The sequence below is a fragment of the Myodes glareolus genome, chromosome 25 (assembly GCF_982192425.1).
Source record: "Myodes glareolus chromosome 25, mMyoGla1.1, whole genome shotgun sequence".
Classification (NCBI taxonomy): domain Eukaryota; kingdom Metazoa; phylum Chordata; class Mammalia; order Rodentia; family Cricetidae; genus Myodes; species Myodes glareolus.
This window is the reverse complement of record NC_142050.1, coordinates 7,355,489-7,379,514: the sequence shown is the minus strand read 5'-3', so window position 1 is coordinate 7,379,514 and position 24,026 is coordinate 7,355,489. Positions and strand designations below refer to the sequence as shown.

The 24,026-nt window shown below is 41.2% G+C and overlaps 1 protein-coding gene and 1 pseudogene across 1 annotated transcript in view; one reads left to right on the top strand and one right to left on the bottom strand.

Moving 5' to 3' along the window:
* The window catches only part of Umad1 (UBAP1-MVB12-associated (UMA) domain containing 1), a 236,768-nt gene that overhangs the window by 62,878 nt on the left and 149,864 nt on the right, over nucleotides 1-24,026 (bottom strand). The window lies entirely within an intron of this gene.
* LOC148117819 (V-type proton ATPase subunit E 1 pseudogene) lies at nucleotides 3,426-4,676 on the top strand (annotated as a pseudogene).

The following is a 24,026-nucleotide window of genomic DNA, read 5'->3' as shown; positions in this document are numbered from 1 at the left end:
CTTTAGTAATGTGGCAGGATACAAGATCAACTCCAAAAAATCAGTGGCCCTCCTATACACAAAGGATAAAGAAGCAGAGAGGGAAATCAGAGAAACATCACCTTTCATGATAGCCACAAATAGCATAAAATATCTTGGGGGTAACTCTAACCAAGGAAGTGAAAGACCTATTTGACAAGAACTTTAAGTCTTTGAAGAAAGAAATTGAGGAGGATACCAGAAAATGGAAAGACCTCCCCTGCTCTTGAATTGGGAGAATCAACATAGTAAAAATGGCAATTCTACCAAAAGCAATCTATAGATTCAATGCAATCCCCATCAAAATCCCATCAAACTTCTTCACAGACCTTGAGAGAACAATAATCAAGTTTATATGGCAAAACAAAAAACCCAGGATAGCCAAAACAATCTTATACAATAAAGGAACTTCTGGAGGCATTACCATCCCTGACTTCAAACTCTATTACAGAGCTACAGTATTGAAAACAGTTTGGTATTGGCATAAGAACAGAGAAGTCGACCTATGGAATCGAATAGAAGACCCGGATATTAACCCACAAACCTATGAACACCTAATTTTCGACAAGGGAGCTAAAGGTATACAATGGAAGAAGGAAAGCATCTTTAACAAATGGTGCTGGCATAACTGGATGTCAACCTGTAGAAGAATGAAAGTAGATCCATATCTATCACCATGCACAAAACTCAAGTCCAAATGGATTAAAGACATCAACATTAATCTGTCCACTTTGAACCTGATAGAAGAGAAAGTGGGAAGTAGTCTACAAGATATAGGCACAGAAGACCACTTCCTAAGTAGAACCCCAGTAGCACAGACAATAAGAGAATCAATGAATAAATGGGACCTACTGAAACTGAGAAGCTTCTGTAAAGCAAAGGACACTGTCAGTAAGACAAAAAGGCTACCTTCGGACTGGGAGAAGATCTTCACCAACCCCTCATTAGACAAAGGTCTGATCTCCAAAATATACAAAGAACTCAAGAAACTAGACACTAAAACTCTCATTAACCCAATTTAAAAATGGGGTACTGAACTGAACAGAGAATTCACAACAGATGAACTTCGAATGGCCAAAAGACACTTAAGGTGATGCTCAACCTCCTTAGCGATCAGGGAAATGCAAATCAAAACCACTTTGAGGTACCATCTTATACCTGTCAGAATAGCTAAACTCAAAAACACCAAGGATAGCCTATGCTGGAGAGGATGTGGAGTGAGGGGAACACTCAGCCATTGTTGGTGGGAATGCAAACTTGTACAGCCTCTGTGGAAATCAGTGTGGCGGTTTTTCAGGAAACTGGGAGTCAACCTCCCTCAGGACCCAGCAATTCCACTCTTGGGAATATACCCAAGAGATGCCCTATCATACTACAAAAGTATTTGTTCAACTATGTTCATAGCAGCACTATTTGTAATAGCCAGAACCTGGAAACAGCCTAGGTGCCCCTCAACAGAAGAATGGTTAAAGAAGGTGTGGAACATATACACATTAGAGTTCTACTCAGCGGTAAAAAACAATGACATCTTGAATTTTTCATGCAAATAGATGGAAATAGAAAACGCTTTACTGAGTGAGGTAACCCAGACTCAAAAAGAGGAATATGGTATGTACTCACTCATAAGTAGATTCTGGCCATATTTAAAGGTCTTTGAGTCTATAATTCATGATCCTAGAGAAGCTAAATAAGAAGGTGATCCTGAAGAAAATCATATAGTTATCCTCCTGGATATTAGAAGTAGACAAAATTGCCAGGCAAACTTGGGTGCACGGGGGTGGGGGGTGGAAGTAAGGGGAGATGGTTAGGGAGAGGGGGAGGATTGGGGATGGCTTGGGGGAATGGGATGGGGGGAGGGAGGAAGGATGGTTATGGGAGCAGGGAAGTTTATATCTCAACTAAGGGAGCCATTTTAGGGTTTACAAGAGACTTGATTCTGGAAGGGTTCCCAGGCCCAAGGAGAGGTCCCCAGATTGTTCCCTGGGCAGCAGAGGAGAGGGTGCCTGAACTTGCCTTGCCCATAACCATACTGATGAGTATTTTGCATGTCACCACAGAACCTTCATATGGCGAAGGATGGAGATAGAGACAGAGACACATATTGGAACACTGGACTTAACTCCCTAGGTCCAGATGAGAAGCAGAGGGAGGAAGAACGTGAGCAAGGAAGGCAGAACCAGAGGGAACCTTCATCCGATGATGGATGGAGATAGAGACGGAGACCCACATTTGGAGCACTGGACTGAGGCCCCAATGTCCAAATGAAGAGCAGAAGGAAGGAGAATATGAAGAAGGAAGTCAGGACCGCGAAGGGTGCGTTCACCAACTGATACAAGGGGACTGATCGAATGAGAGCTCACCAAGGCCAGCTGGACTGGGACTGAACGAGCATGTGATCAAACCGGATTCTCTGAATGTGGCTGACATGGGGGCTGACTGAGAAGCCATTGACAATGGCACTGGGTCTTGTTTCGTCTGCATGGACTGGCTTTTTGGGATCCTGGTCTGTTTGGATGCTCACCTTCCTGGACCTGGAGGGAGGGTGGAGGAACTTGGATTTCCCACAGGGCAGGAAATCCTGACTGCTCTTGGGAATGGTGAGGGAGGAAGAGAGGGAGTGGGGGGAATGGGAAGGTATTGGGAGGAGGGGAGGAAGTGGAAATTCTTTAAACAAATAAATAAGGAAAAAAAATACCTCATATATATTTAAGAGTTGGGACACTGGCCTACAACTCCAGCAGAAGCCTCCTGCTTTACCAGAGGATATGCCAGTTAGCCAAAACTTCAGGGGAAACACCAGCACTTAGAACCCCGGAGGTCATGTATGCCACCAGAACCACAGCAGAGGCACCCTACTAGATTATAAGACTCACTGACCACCAGAAACCCGGGTAAGCAGACCAGAAAGCAAGTAGAAACCTGGAGGGAAAACACCCATCCAACAAAGACAAACTCAGAAATTGTCACATAAGCCTATAATTACCCCAAACCCAAATGCCTAGAGGCAGCATAAGAGCACACTCAACAAGAGCCAGGGCACTATCCCGCCACCAGAGCCCAGCTATACCATACCAAGCCCTAAATATTCCAGCACAAATGAAGTACATGAAAATAACCATAAAGTTAACTTTGTAAAGATGATACAGGTCCTTAAAGCAGAAATGTTTTCCTCAAAGAAAATACAAACAAACAGAGGAAATAAATAGATTCCCTTAAAGAAAGCCAAGAGAAAAAACAAACAACTAACAGGTGAATGAAATGAACAAAACTGTTCAAGACCTGAAAATGGAAATAGAAGCAACAAAGAAAACACACACTAAGGGAATCCTGGAGATGAAAAATCTAGTAAGTGAAGAGGAACTACAGATGCAAATCATCACTAATAGAATACAAGAGATGGAAAAGGAAGCTGAGCCCTCAGCTGGGTTTTCGTCTCGGGTTTGCTCCGCTACAGCTTAAAGCTCCGTCTCGAAGCGGTCTTCTGGCCGAGCTTCACCTTCGCCATGGCCCTCAGCGATGCAGATGTACTGAAGCAGATTAAACACATGATGGCTTTCATCGAACAAGAAGCCAATGAGAAGGCAGAAGAAATTGACGCAAAGGCGGAAGAAGAGTTCAACATTGAGAAGGGTCGTCTTGTGCAAACCCAAAGACTGAAGATTATGGAATACTATGAGAAGAAAGAAAAACAGATTGAGCAGCAGAAGAAAATTCAAATGTCCAATCTGATGAATCAAGCAAGACTCAAAGTCCTCAGAGCAAGGGATGACCTCATCGCCGATCTGCTAAATGAGGCAAAACAGAGACTCAGCAAGGTCGTGAAAGATACAACCAGATACCAAGTGCTGTTGGACGGGCTGGTCCTCCAGGGTTTGTACCAGCTGTTGGAGCCGCGGATGATTGTGCGATGCAGAAAACAAGATTTCCCTCTGGTGAAGGCTGCAGTACAAAAAGCAATTCCTATGTATAAAATTGCCACCAAAAAAGACGTCGTTGTCCAAATTGACCAGGAGGCCTACCTGCCTGAGGAAATAGCTGGTGGAGTTGAAATCTATCATGGGGATCGCAAGATAAAGGTTTCCAACACTCTGGAAAGCCGGCTGGACCTCATAGCTCAACAGATGATGCCGGAGGTCCGGGGGGCCTTGTTTGGTGCAAATGCCAATAGGAAGTTTCTGGACTGAGCCTGGGGAGGTGCAGTTCATCCGAGGCTGTACTCCTGGTGCAGCACATATCTGTGTGGCTTCCTCTTTCTGTTATAATACTGGTAATCACTGGATACCCTCTGCAGCTAATGCCCAATGTCAACAGAAGGGAGGGCCACGTGGTGTGGGCAGGAACCCAGCCCCAGCTCAACTGACACTACAGCCATGCACTGGCTCTGCAGCAGGACTTGAGGGGTCAGATGGTGCCGCATGGCCCTCACCACGGAAGGACCTGTTCTCCCTGCTCCTAGTCTAGTCTAGAGTGAGTTGTGCATGCTGTCCCCTGCATTGGTGTCATGTGCATGTGGGGCTTGCATTCCTCCAGCAACACTCGCCTCACTGTTACTGTTTGGGTCTCGTTGTCCTCATCTGTAAACGTCATCTAAAATCTAAGCCACAAATACTCTTTATTTATTAAAACAAAAAGTTGATGTGGGAAAAAAAAGAATACAAGAGATGGAAGAGAGAATTTCAGGTATAGAAGATACAATAGAAGAAATTGATATGTCAGTGGAAGGAAATATTAAATCTGAAAAAAATCCTGACACAAAACATCCAAAAACTCTGGAACATTATGAAATAAAGACCAAACCTAAGAATAATAGGAGCCGAAGGAGAAGAATTCCAGCTCAAAGGCCTAGAAACCATTTTAACAACAAAATCATAGAAGAAATTTTCCTAAGGACATGCCAATTAAGGTACAAGAAGCTTACAGAACACCAAATAGACTGAATCAGAAAGGAAAGTCCCTTCACCACATAGTAATCAAAACACTAAACATACTTTCTAAACTAAAAAGACTTTCAAAGCAAATGTACCTAAGAAACAAGGTGGCATAGTCATTCTCATATCTAACAAAATAGATTTCAAAATTAATGAAAAGAGACAGGAAATAACACTTCATGGTCGTTAAAGGAAAGATCCAGCAAGATGATCTTTGAATTATTAATGTCTATGCTCCAAACACAAGGGCAGCCACATTTGTAAAGGAAACACTACTAAAGCTTAAAACACACTGACCCTCACACATTGTAGTGGGAGGCTTCAGTACTCCACTTTCACCAATGGACAGGTCATCCAGACAAAAACTGAACAGCAATACTAGAACTAACAGACATTATAAACCAAATATAAACCAGATAGCTATAGATCATTTCACCAAAAGACAAAAGAATATACCTTCTTTTCAACACTCAGGAACGTTCTCCAAAATTGATCACATATTCAGTTACAAAGCAAGTCTCAACAGTTACAAGAAAATTGAAATAACCCCCTGCATCCTATCAAACCACCATGGATTAAAACTGGATTTCAACAAAAACAGAAACAACAGAAAGCCTACAAAATCTTGGAAACTGAACAGCTCTCTACTGAATGACCACTAGGTAAAGGAAGAAATGAAGAAAGAAATGAAAGACTTTCTAAAATTCAGTAAAAGAGCCAGAGAGACGGCTCAGGGGGTAGAGCGCCCTACCACTCCGCCGGAGGACCCGAGTTCGATTTCTGGCCCAGTGCAAGTAGTTCCATAAGGTCTGTCAGTGCCCCCCGCCGGCCTGCAGAACGACCCACAGATTTCCACCATCCACCGTAGATCCGCGTAGAGTAGTAGGCAAAAAAACAAAACAAAACAAAACAAAAAAAAATAAAATAAAATTCAGTGAAAATGAATGCACAACATACTCAGATTAATGGGACACAATGAAAGCACTGCTAAGATGAAAGTTCATAGCACTAAATGTCTTCCTAAAAAAACTGGAGAGATCTCATATTAGCAGCTTAACAACACACCTAAAAGCTCTACAATGAAAAGAAGCAAACTCACCCAGGAGGAGTAGATCCAGGAAACAATCAAACGGAGGACTGAAATCAATAAAATAGAAACAAAGAGAACAGTGCAAAGAATCAGCAAAACAAAAAGTTGGTTCTTTGAGAAAATCAAAAAGATATACAAACCCTTTCCAAACTAACTAAAACACACAGGCATTATCTAAATTAACAAAATCAGAAAGAAGAAGAGGATATGAAAAAAGGCACTGAGGAAATCCTAAGAACCTGTACTCCCCCAAAATGGAAAATATCAAACAAATGGATAATTTACTCAAAATATACCACTTACTAAAGTTAAATCAAACACAGATAAACAATTTTAACAGACCTATAACTTCTGAAATAGGCAAAAAAAAAATAGTCATTGAAAGTCTCCCAACCCCAGAAGAGCCTAGGGCCAGATGGTTTTAGCTCAGAATTTTACTGGACTTTCTTAGAAGAACTAATACCAATACTCCTCAAATTATTACACAAAGTATAAACAGAAGGAATCCTGGTAAATTTATTTTAAGAGACCACAGTCACCCTGGTACCCAAACCACATAAGGATTCAACAAAGAAAGAGAATTACAGACCAATTTCCCTCATGAATATAAATGCAAAAATATTCAATAAAATATTAGAAATCCAAGAAGACATCAAAAAGATCATCCATCCACCATGGTCAAGTACACTTCATCCCAGAGATGCAGGGATGGTTCAACATTAAAAGATCTGCCAGTGTAATCGACCATATAAACTACTGAAAAATAACTGCATAACCATCTCATTAGACGTTGAAATCCAACACCCCTTCAAGATAAATGTATTGGAGAAACAAGGGATATGAGGAACATGCATCAACATAATAAATTCAATTTACAGCAAGCCTATAGCCAACATCAAATTAAATGGAGAGAAACTAAAAGCAAATCCACTAAAATCAAGAACAAGACAAGACTGTCCATGCTCTCCATGTCTATTCAATATAGTACTTGAATTTCTAGATAGAGCAATAAGACAACTAATGGAGATCAAATACATTGGGGATACATTTTGGAAAGGAAGAAGTTAGAGTATCACTATTCAAAGATGATATGATAGCATACATAAGTGACCTCATAAACACTTTTAGTGACGTGGCTGGATACAATATTAACTTAAAAAAAAACAAAAAGAAAACCAAACAAACAATAACAACAACAACAAAAATCGAGTAGCCCTCCTATACACAAGTGACAAATGGACTAGGAAAGAAATCAAGGAAGTAACACCCTTCACAATGACCATAAATAATATAAAATATCTTGGGGTAACTGGAACCAAGCAAGTGAAAGACTTGTATGACAAAAACTTTAAGTCTCTGAAGAAAGAAATCGAAGAAGATGGAAAGATCTCTCATACTAATGGATTAATAGGATTAACATAGTAAAAATAAGCATCTTATTAGAAGCAATCTACAGATTCAAAGCAATCTCCATCAAAATTTCAACACAATTCTTTACATACCTTGCAAAAACAAAGCTCAACTTCATATGAATAAATAAAAATCCCAGGATAGCTAAAACAGTCCTTTAAAAAAAAAGAACTTACAGAGGAATCACCATCCCTAATTTCAAACTGTGTTACAGAGCCATAGTAATAAAAACTGCATGGTATTGGCAGAAAAACAGACAGGCTTATCAAAGGAATCTCATGATATTGGCATAAAAATAGGCTAATCAATGGAATCACATGGTATCAGCATTAAAACCAGACAAGTTGATCAATGGAATCGAATCTAAGACCCAGATGTATATCCACACATCCATAGATACCTAATTTTTGATAAAGAAGCCAGAAATACGCAATGGAAAAAATAAAGAATTTTCAACAAATGGTGCTGGTCTAATGGTGAATGTCTACATGTAGAAGAATGCAAATAGATCCATATCTATATCACCCTGCAAGTCCAAGGGCATCAAAGACTTCAACATAAATCCAGATACACTGAATGCATTAGTATAGGAGACATCTTCCTGAACAGAACATCAATAGCACAGACACTGAGATCAATGGCACCTCATAAAACTGACAAGCTCTTGTAAGGCAATGGACACCTTCAATAGGACAAAACGGCAGCCTACAGAATGGGAAAAATTTTCACCAACTCCAAACATGACAGAGGGCCAATATCCAAAATACATAAATACCTCAAGAAACTAGACATCAACAAACCAAACAATACAATTACTAAATGGAGTATAGATCTAAACAGAGAATTCTCAACAGAGGATTCTCAAATAACTAAGAAACAAAGAAATGTTTAACATCCTTAGCCATCAGGGAAATGCAAATCAAAAGAACTCTGAGATTCCATCTTAAAACTGTCAAAATGGCTAAGAGCAATAACATAAGTGACAGCTCATAGTGGCAAAGACGTAGAGCAAGGGGAGCTCTCCTCCATTACCAGTGTGAGTGAAAACTTACACAATCACTGTAAAAATCAATATGGCAGTTCCTCAGAAAATTGAGAATTGACCTATCTCAAGACTCAGGTACACCACTCTCTTGGGCACAAAGGATACATAAAGGATACTGTGTCCTACCGCAAGGACACTTTCTCAACCATGCTCATTTCATAATAGCCAGAAACTGGAAACAACCTAGATGTCTCTCAACCGAAGAAAGGATTGAAAAGAAATGTGGTACAGTTACACAATGGAGTATTACTTAGCTCTTAGAAATGAATGGAACTAGAAAAAAGATCATCCTGAGTGAGGTAACCTAGACCCAAAAAGACAAACATGGCATGTACTCACTTATAAATGGGCATTAGCTGTAAAGTAAGGATAATCATGCTACAATCCAAAGACTCAGAGAGGCTAAGTAAGAAGGAGGGCTCAAGGAGGACACATGGATCTCCCTGGGAAGAAATAGAAATAGAACAGATTTTGTGGGTGGACTGAGGGTAGGTGGGGATGGGGTAGGAGAGGCTTAGGAGGAGAAAAGAGAGAGGGAGGGAGGGAAAAAGTACTAGGACTTTGTGGGCATTGGGGGCAATGTAGAAACCCAGTAGAGGAAACTCTCTGGAATCTATGAGGGTGACTAGTAATGGGGGATACAGAGCCCAGATTGGTCATCTTTTATAAGCAGGCAAGTCTCCTAGCAGTGCAATTGGGCCATCAATCCAGTCACAAAACCTTCGATCTACAACTGTCCTGCCTACAATCTGTGCTGGCAATGGTGTCACAAAACTTATGGGAGTGGTCAACCAATGACTGGCCCAACTAAAGACCCATGCCATGACAGGCACTGGTCCAACTTCAGACCCATGCTTCGAGAGGGAGTCCATGCCTGATACAGCCTGGGTGACCGGGACCCAGAGGCAGGACGTCCCAGAGACCTAGGATAGAACCAAACACAACTAGCAAAAAAAAAAAAAAAATTCTGTCCAACCATGATAGTAACCAACTATCCTCTGAATAATTTATCTAAAACCAATAGACAACAGGAGTATAGCTAATTCTCTTTTCTAACTACCCACTTGAGACACCTGGGTGACAGTGAGCACCTACTCTCTGAAGGACATCAAGCAGTAGAATATTTAATTTACATTCTTAGTTGATGTACTTTGGAAAATGACAAAAAGTAGTGAACGTTTGCCCCTAATGTTTGCAATGTTTACTGAGCCAAACAGAATTTCATATAAGAGGGCATCATGGCCAGTTGACAAAATGTGCAAATGTTCACTGAGAGGGTGAATACAGTCAAATTTATAGGCTCTAGCATGACTTAGAAGACAAATCTCGGTGCATGCCTCTGATAGAGTTTCTAGACTCTTTGGTAACCTGCCTCCCAGCTCCCTAATAAATACACGGAGACTTATTCTTACTTATGAATGGCCAGCCTTAGCTTGGCTTGTTTCTAGCCAGCTTTTCTTAAATTATCCTGTCTACCATCTGCCTCTGTGCTTTTACCTTTCTCTATTATTATTAATACTATTACTATTATTACTATTATTACTTTCCTTTCTTCTTACTCTGTGGCTGGTTGTGGCTGTCCTGGTGCCCTTCGTTCCTTATCCTCTTCTCGCTCCTCCCTCTTCTTCTCTCTTCTCTCTCAAGCCCAGATTTCTCCTTCTATTTATTCTCTCCACCTACCCCTCTCTCCTGCCTAACTATTCGCCTTTCAGTTCTTTGTTAGACCAATCAGATGTTTTAGACAGGTTAAGTAACACAGTTTCAGAGTTAAGCAAATGCAGCATAAAAGAATGAAACACATCTTTGCATCATTAAACAAATATTACACAGCATAAATGAATATAATTCATCTTAATATTCCACAATAGACTGGGTTAAATGAGTTGGGAAGACTCAGCATAAAAGTGCCTGGCAGCACTCCATGAACTGGACTCCTGGACTAAATGAGAAGGAGAACGTGAGTTGACCAGCATGCATCTCTCCTTGCTGGCTGAAATGAAATGCGACCAGCCACCTCAAGGTCTTGCAGCCATGCCTTCACTGCCATGATAGACTGTACCTGGAACTGCTAAAATAAACCCTTAAAATGCTTTTGTGAGGTATCTGGTTGCACCAGTGAAGAAAGTAATGCTATATCCAGTTTGTATAAATAAGAATTCAATCATAGTCTATCTTATTTAAAATGGGTATTAAATAATGAATAGATTCGAGCTCCTCAAGTGACCTCACAAGGTAAAAATGGCAAGAATCATCTTCCCAGGGAAGATTCTGGTAAGCAGGGGTTAGAGGATTTGCCTTAAATATGACAATATTAGCTCTGAGAAGGGGCATCAGGGACAGGTTCAGCCTGTCTTTTAGGTGAACTGTAGGCATCTTGTGCTTGACAAGAATCATGGCTTGGTTCAGAACACACCCGGTGAAGCCTAACATCTTCTCCCAAGTGGTACCTTCAGACCACATGGGTGTGGGCCATTCTTCATATACTGATGACTTGAGATGAGAACGAAGTTGCTTTATTAAATAGTGTTTTCATAGAGGATTGCCAACAGCTGCCGTGTGTTACTCCTTACTCATTCTCTGCTCTGTTAAATAGTTGAATATAGCATCTTCTTTAACTCTCCTCGCAATACTACAAAGTGAACATTATCTCCACTTCAAAAATTAGAAACTTTAGTCCCACAAGGCTACACAATTGTCCAAAGTCAAGGAACTAAAGCTAGAGCTATCAATTCTTAAAGTTTTGAAGGAGTTAGGGGAGGAGTGGAGGGTGAATATGATCGAAACATATTGTATGTACGTATGAGGCTTTCAAAGAGTTCATAAAATACATCACTGACAATCTTACAGTTATTTTTCTGGGAACACTTCCTACTCCATGAAGTAACATTTATCATCATATTTGTTTCCTAAAGGAAACGTTAGCGAGCACACCTCTTCGCTATGAAAGGGTCTTTTGTTGAAGACACATTCCAAAAAAAAAAAGCAGATGAGATGGCAAATGAATGAATGTAAACGGCCTAAAATGATTAGTGACTGACAAAGGCAAGGTAAGTGTCCAGGGAAAACCACCACAGGGCTCAGAAGTCACTTGCCATCCATGTTCTAGAATGCCCATGTCATCACACGTTAAGAAAAAAGACATTCCTTTCTCTCTGAAATATGCCTTGCTCTGTGGAGTTCTCTAAGCTACAGAGGTGTTTCTTGGCTTTCATTATTACCCCCTCCCCAAAGTTTTCATTTAAAAAGAGCTTTGCAATGTGAAACATTTGAGCCAACAGCAAAACACATACATCACAGTGGCCCTGCACAAGGCAGGAAGCTTCCTGCTGCCCAGTGGCTCTCAAGTGCTAAGCATGATGCTGGTGGCAGTGCTAGTGAAAATAACAGGACTGCACAACCTGCCACGCGAAAGTGTGGCACACACAAGTGCTAAGCATGATGCTGTTGGCAGCGCTAGTGAAATAACCGGACCGCACAACCTGCCACGCAAAAGTGTGGCACACACAGGTACAGAACATAATACTTGATGGTAAATGATTGCCACTGGTTTACATGTGATATCTTTAATCATTATTTTACAGTGTATAGAAGCTACCTGTAAAAGAGTCGTAGGCAAGTCCTGCAGGATGGATTCCAGAAAAAGATGTTGGTATCCCTGAAGACCTACTAAGGGGGGGCAGGACACATTTTTTTAAGTTTACAAATACATAAGCCACAAAGAGCTAAGGCTCATTTGTTATTAAAGAAAATATTTTAAAAATAAACTTAGTGTGCCCTAAGCATGCTCTGTCTTTCAAGCGCACAGCAGTGCAGTTAGGCCTCACTTTCACGGTCACACCTTGCTACTCACTGGCTCATCTATGGCAACTCCCAGGCCTGTGGTAAAGGTTCCAGTGCAGTGTGTCTTTTTTGTTTGTGAGAAAGAAGTGTCTAATGCCCTATTTTTAACGTATTCCTTGATGCTCAGAATGTTTAGATGTCAATAAGGTGTGTTACAGTTGTCTGCAGTATTCAATAGCACCAGATCAGTAGGTTCATAAGCTAGGAACAGTGGGATGGACCTCTCAGCTGTAGGGAAGTACACCGTTGTTTCTATAACAATAAAATTGCCTACCAAGGCATATTTCAGAATGTATCCTCTTTATTAAGAAGCACGTTACTGAACTCTGTTATGGAAAAACATTAAATACTGAGGGACATTTCTTGTGCAGAGGTAATATTATTTAGAGACACACACCATTTGATTTTTTTTGAGATCCTGGAGGCACAGTTCCTCCTCTCCTGCTCTGTCTTCACATACCCTCAGGTGTTCCTGAACTCTAAAGGGTTGTGACAAAATACTTAGTACTCAGGAAAAGCACAGCCAGTCAGTGAGGTGGCTAATATTGGTTGTCAGTTTACCTGGATCTGGAATCAACTCAAGGCAAGCCTCTGGGCCCTGATCCGATTATCTGGAGTAGGAAGATCCGCCCTAAATGTGGGCAGCATCTTCCAGAGATAGCCCAGTTGTCTTTCACTCATCTTCCAGGAAAATGGAAGAAAGTCTTGTTTTTGGTTGTTTATCTTCCCTCTAGTTGGCCAGCTTGTCTCCTCCGTGGCTACCACTGCTACATTACCTGCCTGGCTGGCCCAGCATCAGGTGTCCACTGTGGACTGAAGACCAGCGGCTCCCCAAGATTGCTCTGGGTCTTCAGTATCAGAATGGAACTGTTGTAGCATCTAGCTTGGTGGACTACAACCACCAGATTTGTAGTCTCCTTGGTGTTGAACAGCCATTGTTGAGACTATCCAGACGGTATCATCTCAGCCAGCCTAATAAACCCACTTTCTATATCCATCCATCCATCCATCCATCCATCCATCCATCCATCCATCTATCTATGTTAGTTATATGGGCTCTGTTCCTCTATAGAACCTTGACTAATACAGTTAGCCTAACATCCTATGGATCCTATGGATGTCTCATAATCTATGTTATATTAGCTCAGTTATCTATGGTTCTTGATAGCTACAAAACTATATTCAACAGTACATGCTGGTCACAGAATGATTAAGAGAAAATCTCTGAAATCATAGGTAATCTAACCCTATTTCTTGGCTGGAAGTGAATCTCTATTCCCCAAGTCATTTGGCTGATAGCATTTTTGATTGTCACAACCAGACGGGAGTGTGGTGACTATTGGCACACATAGGGTACAGCTCAGGGGTGTTGCTAACCATGTACGGTGGGTATAGAAAAGCCCACCAAGGCAAAGACTTACCAAGTTCAAACTGCCAACTATCAGGCTGAGAAACAACAATTTTAAAGTTGGGGCTGACTGCAAATACAATAGACAGACATAAACCCACTTCGGTTAACCACCTATCTGTATATCCATCTGTCCATTCATACAGAATTTATTAAGTGTCATCTATGGGAAGCTTCAGCAAAAGAGAATTCAAAGCCACCCCATAACGGCACACTTCCTCCATCAAGGCCACACTTCCTAATAGTGCTTGCTACTCCCATTGGGGGCCATTTTCTTTCAAACCAACACACTCCTCTTTCATATAAATGGAACAACATTTGCCCTTTTGTGCCTGGGTTATTTTGTTTATGTCTAAAGATTCATCCATGTTATAGCAGAAATGAAAACTTTATCCCATTCTTGGCTTATACCAAATATATGTGGCATATGAATACCACATATATTCATTTGCTGACTGAGAAAGAGGAATGGCGTCCACTTTTTGGCCCATGAGAGCTTTGAGGGAAAGAACAGCTACTTGCTTACCTGATAGCAGTCCTCCTCTACTGGGGAAGGACGTGCAGCTTTGGGACGGATGCCCACGGAGTGATGAGGGAAGAAGGGAGCACGTATCTCACCAGCCAGATCGGCCACAATGACGCTATGGTCAATGGGGTAATCGATATTGCAGCCAGATTGCCCTCATATCCTTTCTACCTTGGGCAATAGCAAAGTTTCAAAAGATAATGCATGTAAAGCAGTTAGGACAGTGCCTCATGTTTGAAAAGAGTTCCAAACTATAAACTAGAACCATAAGCTGTCATTAAACATCAACTCAACACATCCATTTTTGTAAAGTTTTTTGTTGTTGTTGTTTCTTTTTGTTTGTTTGTTTTTCTTTGCTACAAAGGGAATGGAATGGGATATGGGTACCTTTATAAAATGGCCATTAAAACCTACTGTATAATTAAAAAAACAATAATCTTAAAGTGCGTAGCTGTCTCCAAGTACAATAGACAGACATAAACCCACTTCAATTATCCATCTATCTGTATATCCATCTGCCCATTCATACAGAGCTTATTAAACATCATCTACAGGAAAAGCAATATACTTCTAACCTGAGCTGAAGTGTGACATAAATGTACTTGTAGAAATGGCAACTAAGAAAGGGGACACCTGAGCTTTTCTGGGCTAGAAAGGCAGCTGTGTTATGAAGCATGAGGACTAGAATACACGTTAAAAAGCAGGCTGTGTGGCATACATTTAAAGTCCTAGTTTGGGGAGGGCAGACGGAAGAATCCCTGTAGTTCCCTGATCAGACTAGCCGAGTGAGAAAGCCCTACGCCATAGAGAGACCCCATCCCTGACCTAAAAGGAGAGTGAATGGCTCCTGAGACGCAACGCTCAGAATTGTCTTCTGTTTTCTCCACAAATGCATATCTACATGTGCATCCACACAACACTACCACTTACATACATGTGCATCCACACAACACTACCACATACATAAATGTGCATCCACACAACACTACCACTTACATACATGTGCATCCACACAACACTACCACTTACATACATGTGCATCCACACAAACACTACCACATACATACATGTGTATCCACACAAACACTACCACATACATACATGTGTACCCATACAAACACTACCACATACATAAATGTGTACCCACACAAACACTACCACCAAAACATAACTATTTTTAATGAGGACAAAATAGTGCGCTTCACATTTTTTCTAGGATTGACGTTTGTTGTTTGCACCTAGTTATCAATCAAGCATATATCCACCTTATAAAGCACTCTTCCATGTACAGTCACAACTGGTGCTATCAAGAGTGTTCATTTTACTGAGATGAAAATGTACTTTCAAACCAGGAGGTGGTGCACGCCTTTAATCCCAGTGTTCAGGAGGCAGAGGCAGGGTGATCTCTGTGAGTTTGAGGCCAGCCTGAGCTACAGAGTAAGTTCTAGGATAGCCAGGGCTATACAGAGAAACCCTGTCTTGAAAAAAATTAAAAAAGAAAAGAAAAAGAAAATGTACTTTTAAGTACCATGGCTAGGCAATGAGGAGTGGGTACATGTCCATAGGAAAAACACAGGCCAACCTTAGCTGGAAGAAGTCTAGTTTGGGGGAGGTCTAATACACCCCCAAACACACTCAATCAGAGTGGAAAGAAGTGGGGGAAAGGTGATGGCCCCAACAACTCTCAGGAAAACTTCTCCTCTGAAGACTTCATTCACACTAGAGCACCTGTTGTAGCAATGTGCATTATGAAATAATTACCAGCTCTCCCCATGAATCCTATTTGAGGATTGCATGTAAAATGTAATTCTGTTGCTATGCAAAAGCAACAGAGATAAGCTGTAGAAACAGAAAATCAGATGCTATGACATTCTGATATACAGGCGAACGTCATTCATCCTGGAGGTCACCTGATATGCACAGGCAGACCAGAAATGCTGTGACAAGGGGATTGTGTGCCACCAGAAAGGAGATGGGGCGGGGGCATACTTAGGATGCTGTAAGATGCTGGGGTATCACTCGACCCTCGGAATATCAGACTCATTTGTGAGTGGTGCCACAAAGAAGACAGGTAGCAGGCAGGTCATACTTACGGGCTGGTAACTAGAAAAGCACATGCCATTCATTTCTAGATGCTGAAGATGCTCCATGAGGCCTCCCCCATCACCTAGCCACCTTTTTCACGTCTTGTTGCATTTCCAAACAAGCCCTCCAGGCAAGGTAGATATGTTTGCTCCTCAAAAGAAAAACAGCCTAAGCAAAGTTGCTTGGGATTCTCTGAATAATCGCATGCCTGTCTTGGGTGGTCAAGCTGATGTCAGCGCTAGCTATAATTTCACATTCTGGAATGAGAAGCACTCAGGATGGAGACATTGTCTTCTGTGTTTTTGTTTTGTCAAGCATAGGAGACCTTTCTGGCGCTTTGGATTTGAACAAACTCAACAAAGCACTCTCCAGACTGGAGGATATGGCGTTTGTCAATGAACAGACACAGGCCTTGAGGCCTCCCACCTTAGGGTGGTGACAGATTACACGGCAGCTGGGTCTTTATCACCATCTACGTGAAAGGGAACACCTGTCTATCCCACAAACGCTGAAAAAGCTAGAATGAAAATAACTTAAGCCAAAGACAACTGCTTTGCCTCAGGATGGTTTTATTTCTATAGCTACCCTGTGCCAGCAGAACACTGGCAAATGTGGAACCCTAGACACTTGAAGTGACTCAGGTGATAAACTCAAGACGGGAAGAGAGTCTCAGCAGACAGTCTTTCCATTAGGGCACAAGGAAATGGCTGACCCTGGTATTCATTTAACACAGTATTTTAACCAAGGACAGGAAGGCAGTAAAGATTAGGACACCACTTTACAATTCAGGGCTAGAGACTACTTGTAGAAATCATGTCTAATAAAATATTTTTATGACTTATTGATGCTATAAAGTGATCACAACCTGCTATTTAGATTACAGAAATTATAGTTTTGTTAACTAAGTGTAACTGGGCTCTCCTGGCCCTCCCATTCCTTTCATCGACTAAATGAAGCTTTTAAAGGACTGGCTGCTATTCGTGTCTACACCCTTATAGCTAGGGTACAACGGGGACTTTAGAGGCGCAAGGAGCTAAGGTGATGTTTGCTCCGGTTAGACAGCAGTTTACTGTATAGTACCAGGTCACAATCACTTAATAGAGAAATTAAAATGTTGGTTGGGCGTAGTGGCGCACACCTCTAATCCCAGAACTCAGGTGGATCTCTGTGAATTTGGGGCCAGCCTGGTCTACAAAGCAAGTTCCAGGGCAGCCAGAGCTGTTACACAGAGAAACCCTGTCTCAAAGACCAAAATCAAAACAAACAAACAAAAAATTAAAATGTTTGTCAAAGGAATGGATCGAAGTATATTTATAAGTCTGTTTTGATTGCATCAAAAAATCCAAAAATGAGTTTTGCTTTTTCAGGTCATTGTTTCTCTGAGAGCAAAATGAGAACGTCTTCCACCCACACCTGTGCGCCAACCACATGAGGAACAAGCTCCCCAGTTCTTTCAGTTTGACTAAGAAACAGACAAACAAACAAACAAACAAACAAAAAACCCCAAAATACTAGACTGTCACAGTTCACAAAATCATCAGGCAGTCCATGAATTAAACAGTGTGGTTTAATTAGCATTAACCAGTGTTGATTTACAAGAAAGCAAAAGAAAAATTCCAGGTAGACTTAGAGGAAACTAAAAAATAAAATACAACTTAAAATAAATAGATTCATAGTACTTCATTTATCAAAATTTTATCTAAAATGTCATCTGAAAGATTTCATAAATACCAATGTATTTTTATTATATCAGTGCTGATGCAGCTAGCTAATCAACAAAAGGCAAATTTGGGATTCTATGGAGAATATCGAGGCTGCTTATTGCTTTTAACAGACTCAGGCAAATTCTGATATAGATAGGATGTGAACCTCATCTTAAATTGTGGCTGAATTGTTCACCTGTTTTAAACAAACAAACTTACTGAGTACACTCTATGTGTGAGGGATCACGTCAAGCACACAAATGTATGTGTGTGTGTGTGTGTGTGTGTGTGTGTCCATTTAGATGTATGAAGCAGACAAGCAAAAATACTGTGGGTGAAGAATCACAGAGGAGACCCCAGGATAGAACAGGGGCATGGAAGGACATAAACCAGGGCCAGTATGTGCCTGCAGTAAAGGGCGTGAAAAGGAGAAGTGGGCAGGTCAGATATGAGAATAAATCCTGGGATGGGACAACAGACAACCAGGAACATACACGGGGGATATGAAGGAGCACGGCAGTCTCACACAAGCTAATCCATGGCACCAAAATAATCAGCTCTGACTCGTGTATTGCTTTTATTCATTACTGAACGACTACTATTATTTTTAGATGGGGTCTTGCTTTGTGGTCCAATCTGGCTTCAAACTAGCAATCCACCTGCCTCAGACTCTTGAGTTCAAGAGTTTCAGACAAGAAATGCTGGTTTTAAAGGGGAAAAGACAGTGGCCGGAATGGCTCAGGTCTTTTTAGAAGAAACTCACTATAAAGATGGAAAGGTGAAGACGCCTTTTTCCTCGACTACATTCACTTCCAATTTCAGAATGAAGAGCAGCCAAGAAGTGGAAGAGCATATTTAATTATGAAGGCAGCGACATCTGCCTCTTAAGCCCCACGGAGACGGGCTCTTTGCAGCACCCGCCACTGCCACTCTGTATTTTCCTGAAGCTGCCTAGGTCTTTGCAGTGAGGAAACTGAAATGCCTCGTTGAGGTATAAACATGGAGATTTTCTCACCACTCCAGGCATGCTCTGTAGGAGCAGAGGTAGGGAGTGGGTAGCATAGTATTCTCGTGCTAAGCTGTGTTAATTGACAGCTACAGCTGGTGTAGTGTGAGATGGAAGACCACAGTCTGTTCCAGGTTCAAATGTGTGTATAGATAAACAGAAAGTCTCCGCAAAGTCCAAAACAGCAGTGAGGGGAGAGTATGAAGCATGAATATTCAGGCTTTATTTCAGACCAACTGCTATGTGCTTGTCGGCAATCACGTGCTTCCCTTTTGTCCTGAGACGGCCTGTTCCAATGTGTAGTGCACCCTCTAGGTGAAGAACTCAGCTGTGTCTGGCCGTTGTTCCTAAATGCTCTTAGCTGTTATGTGGAAATACATTTTAAAACAAAATAAAGTATGCATCTTTTCAAAAGCAAGACAGAAAGGAAAATCACATAGCGACAAGGAAATATACACCAGGCAGGGCTCCTCAGCCACGTAGCCCTTTGGGGTTACTGTCCATACCCGTGGTCACTCTGGACCGTCCTTCCGTGGCAACAGCGCTAAGCTGAGGCCGGGCTCTTTGGCCTCTGAGAGATCCCTTTCTGCATGGGAGGTGAGTGCCAAGCCTGTGGCTAGGTCAGAGCTAATGTGACTGGGCGTTCTGGGCACAAATATCCTTTGTTTTAAGCTTTGACTATGAGGAATTTCTTTCCGTTGTATGGGTGAAAATTGGGGCTGGATAAATTCTTGACAAAGGACTATTTTCAGGTTTCCTTCAAGGGTGAAATAACTAAAATCAGATGAGATCGATGCTGTTTTTAGCACAGCAAGTTTTCATTCATTAGAAGTGGAGTGTCTTTGCTAGCTCTCTCCTAAGAGGAGATACAGCTTCCTTTCCTTGCTCCTTAAAATCACTCTCTACAGGCTGAAGATGAGATCCCAGTTTAGCAATTAAAGAGCCATAGTTCTACTTTTATTAGTACTAAAAATAAAGAGTGTGCACCAGAGAGAAGAGCCTAGGTGCCATGAGATTTCCTGGTTCCTTAAACAGGAAAATGATCACCCGTCATCTCATGTCCACGGCACTTGCTTTAGGATGGATGCCTCCCTACCTGCCATTTATGCTAGGACCATCTTAGGCAAGAGGTGGGATATGGGTTCCATTTTTGATGCAACACTTATGTGAGGTCTTCTGTATCGTCATGGGATGTGTTCTGAGTCAAGAGCTACCACATGACCTCATCATGTGACCATCACAGAACATACTTAGAGAAAACTAGATGGTAGAGTCTGCTGCACAACTAGGCTCCAAACCTGAACCGTGTGTTACTCCACTGAATATTGCGCAACACAACTGTCGCTGCATTATCTGTGCATATCTAAGTATAGAAGAGGCACAGCAAGAACATTATGCAGTAGGAATCTTTCCTCTCCGTCATAATCCTATGAAACCATCACCACCAATGTGCAGCCTGTCATTGACCAAAACGCCCTTATGTGACACATGACTGTGTATACAGCTAAAGTCAGGGCAAGTTAAAGATACACATACTTGATATTTACAGGAAAAATGAATTCTGAAGGACTATAAAATAGAGCATGACATCCAACATCAGATCGGACTCATGCAAAAAGTTTCAAAATTCATTGACTCCTGAAGAAATGTACATATTCCCTTGGCCACCACTAATTTACTCTTGGACAGAAGACAGAATATTCATGAATTCAAGCTAATGTAAGTAACTGTTAAGAAAAGTAAATTGAGGTGAAAAGATAAATCTCTAATGCAGAAGAAGGCCAAATAATTATGTAACTATGCCCCCCTCAAGAGGATAGGTGTTTAATTCCCTTTCCCTTGAGTAAGTGCTGTGCTTTGTGATTTGGTTCCAAAGAGTAAAGTATACACAGAGTCTGGAGAAAATGAAGCTGGAGGAACTGAGCACAAGAGAGAAATCTGAAAACACCATGTTGACTAAGTGGTCAAAGTTAATACTGCAGGCTTGTGTTTAGAGCATCTACTCTTGATATGACATGCTCTCATTGAAAGGTGATATCACACTTAGCATTTTTATTTTGCTTTGTGTTTTGAGACAGGGTCTCACTATGCAGCCCTGGCTGGTCTGGACCTCACCGAGATCTTCCTGCTTCTGCCTCCTGAGTGCTGGCAATAAAGAGGGGCATTTGCCAATACATCATGCTATATGGAAACAGACTAAGTCAACTTAGCCAGTGTTCTCTATTGCTCTGAAAAGGCACCATGACCTCACCAACTCCTTTTTTTTTTTTAAAGCATTTAATTGGGGCTGGATTACAGTTTCAGAGGCTCAAGTCCATTACCATCATGGCCGGAAGCAGGTCAGCATGCAAACAGACATCATGCTGGAGAAGAAGCTGAGAGTTTGATATCTGGATCTGCAGGTAACAGGACGGAAGACAGACAGCTACTGAGACCTTTAGAGCTTTTGAGAGCTCAAAGTCACTCCCGGCAATACACGTTTTCCAGCAAGGCTACACCTCCCAATCCTTTCAAATAGTGTTACTCCTTAAGTATTTAAGCATATGAGCCTACGAGGGCCATTCTTATTTAAACACCACAGAGAGATAGTCTAGTAGACCAGACCAATATTTCTCAAAACTATCAATTTAGAAAAAAAAATCCTAGAGAGACAGCTGAAAATATCAAGAGAGGATGAGTAGATAAGAAATCACACTAGAAAGCGTGACAGCAGAGATGCTAGAAGGCAACTACACAATCCCAACAGTGTGTGTTTAATGCTGTAGCACTGCTGGCTCCTTAATCGTGACAGATGTAACAAGGCGGGACATTTGAGAAACTCTCTACTTACCTTTGTAGCTTTTCTATAGATGGAAAATTGCCTTAAAGAGAAAGGTTATTCACATTAAAAGATTAACATTCTGCTATGCTGACGTAATAGAGTTCCTATGTATCAATCAATATATCTTTTTTTCCCTGCTCACACGCTTCTATTGCCAAGCCATATGGCATGAGTAACTTTCTTGAAACATAAGAATATTCCATCGTTAAAGCCAAATGCAGTCAGACCTATTTTTGGAGGCTTAGATTTCTCAGGAATAGTTGGGTCATGCCCTCAGTAATGTGTCACAAATGTTCAAAAGATAACGTCCAAGAACCCAAAGTTCTTAGTGGCTCGAAAAGATGTGACATCCTTCAGCTTCCTACCCAATATGTACACACTGCATGTGGCTGTTTTCGGGACCTGAGTGAGAAGGTGGCACATGAGTCTCTGCAAGTAACATTCTGTGCCAGGCAACCCACAGCAGCATTCTCTTGGTGATCAGCTGTTCTCAGGAGGCGAGGGGCAGTGAGACTGAGGGGCCACTATTCTACAGAGCAAATGGGACGCTTCCCTCAAATATCTACCTATCCATCAGAATTATAAGACATGATGTTCTTGGAAAACACAGCATTTTCTTTTATACTGTTTTCAGTTATTCTATTTGAGGGAGGGTAAAAACTACTGCAAGGTTCCTAGAAATGTTAGTAGGAATTTATTTTGTTAGCAATTTAACTCCATAATTTGAAAAGATGAGCTAATAATTTAATTAACTAAATAACATTTGGCTGGGGTTATTTATCTACTTTTAAAGGAAAGAGTACAAATGCCATTAAAGAGAGCTGGAAAAACACATGTGATTTCCTAAATATATAAGGTTTAAAATCAAGACTCCCTGGAAGTCACATGTTCTGCACCTGTAGGGATTTCCAGCACAAGGAGAAGGCATGCTCCGTGACAACAAGTGTTTGCTATGGAACTGCAGTGGAGGCAGGACCCTAACACTACCGAGGGGAGTGGAGTCTAAAATGAATGTGGGTAGATCATTCTAATATAGTCATAAGTAGTTCACAGACACGCTGTTTCACATCATGGTAGAGCACTGTGTGTGTGTGGATGTGTGTGTGTAATAATGCAAACAGTCCCTTTGATCAGAATCAAAGATCATCGATCATTAGGTTACTGGGTATCTATCAGATATCGCTTACTACTCAACATAACTCTGCAAGGTATGGAAAATTAGTATTGAATAAGCAAGGGAGAGGAGGACACCAGAAGTGAGGGAACAGCTTAAGCCCTTCAGCTTAAAAAAGAGTCATTATTGACTCTCTGGATGCCTCCCAAGTCTCAACTCTTTCCTGCATAGGTTTCAGCTTTGTTTTAATGCATTTACATATTTAAAAGTTTGTTTTTATAAATTATTTATAAATTAATTACAACATTTCTCCCTTTCCTTTCATCCCTTCAAGGTCTTGCATATAGCTTTTCCAACTCTCCATCGAATTCACAGCCTTAAAAATACCTAATTGCTATTGCACGCATGTATGTATGTATGTGTGCAAACATGCATATAAATGCATATATGTATGCATATATGTATACACATATACACACTTATGTATACGTATGTGTATATACACACATACATGTATTCCTAAATATAACCTATTTAGTTCATATAACACTGCTTGTACGTGTTTTCAGGGCTGACTGTCTGCACTGGACAAGTAATCGTGCCCTTTCCTGGGGAAGACCACCTCTCCTGCGCCCGGCCTTCCTCAGCTGCCTACAGCCCATGGTCTTTTCTCTCTCCAGTACGGCACGCTCACCGGCGCCATCTCTGCTGGCTCACATTTGGGCAGACTGCTATTCCAGTACATGTTTAGTGCTAACGAGCTGCTCTAAGTCATCTAAAGTTTTAGTCTCAGTGTTCTAGTAAGAGTCGGCTGGTTGATTTATAATCTTGTTCCAATTTTAAAATAGTTATATTATTTATATACATTATAACAAATGGCCAATTCATAATGCATTTGTCAAAATATGGTTATCAACACTAGTCTTTACTAAATTTTCTGATGATGAAGATTTGTACAGATAGTTATCCATTTCTTCCAAATCCTTTCAGTTCAATTTATTAGCCAGGGCTTGCTTACCACTTTCAATGTTC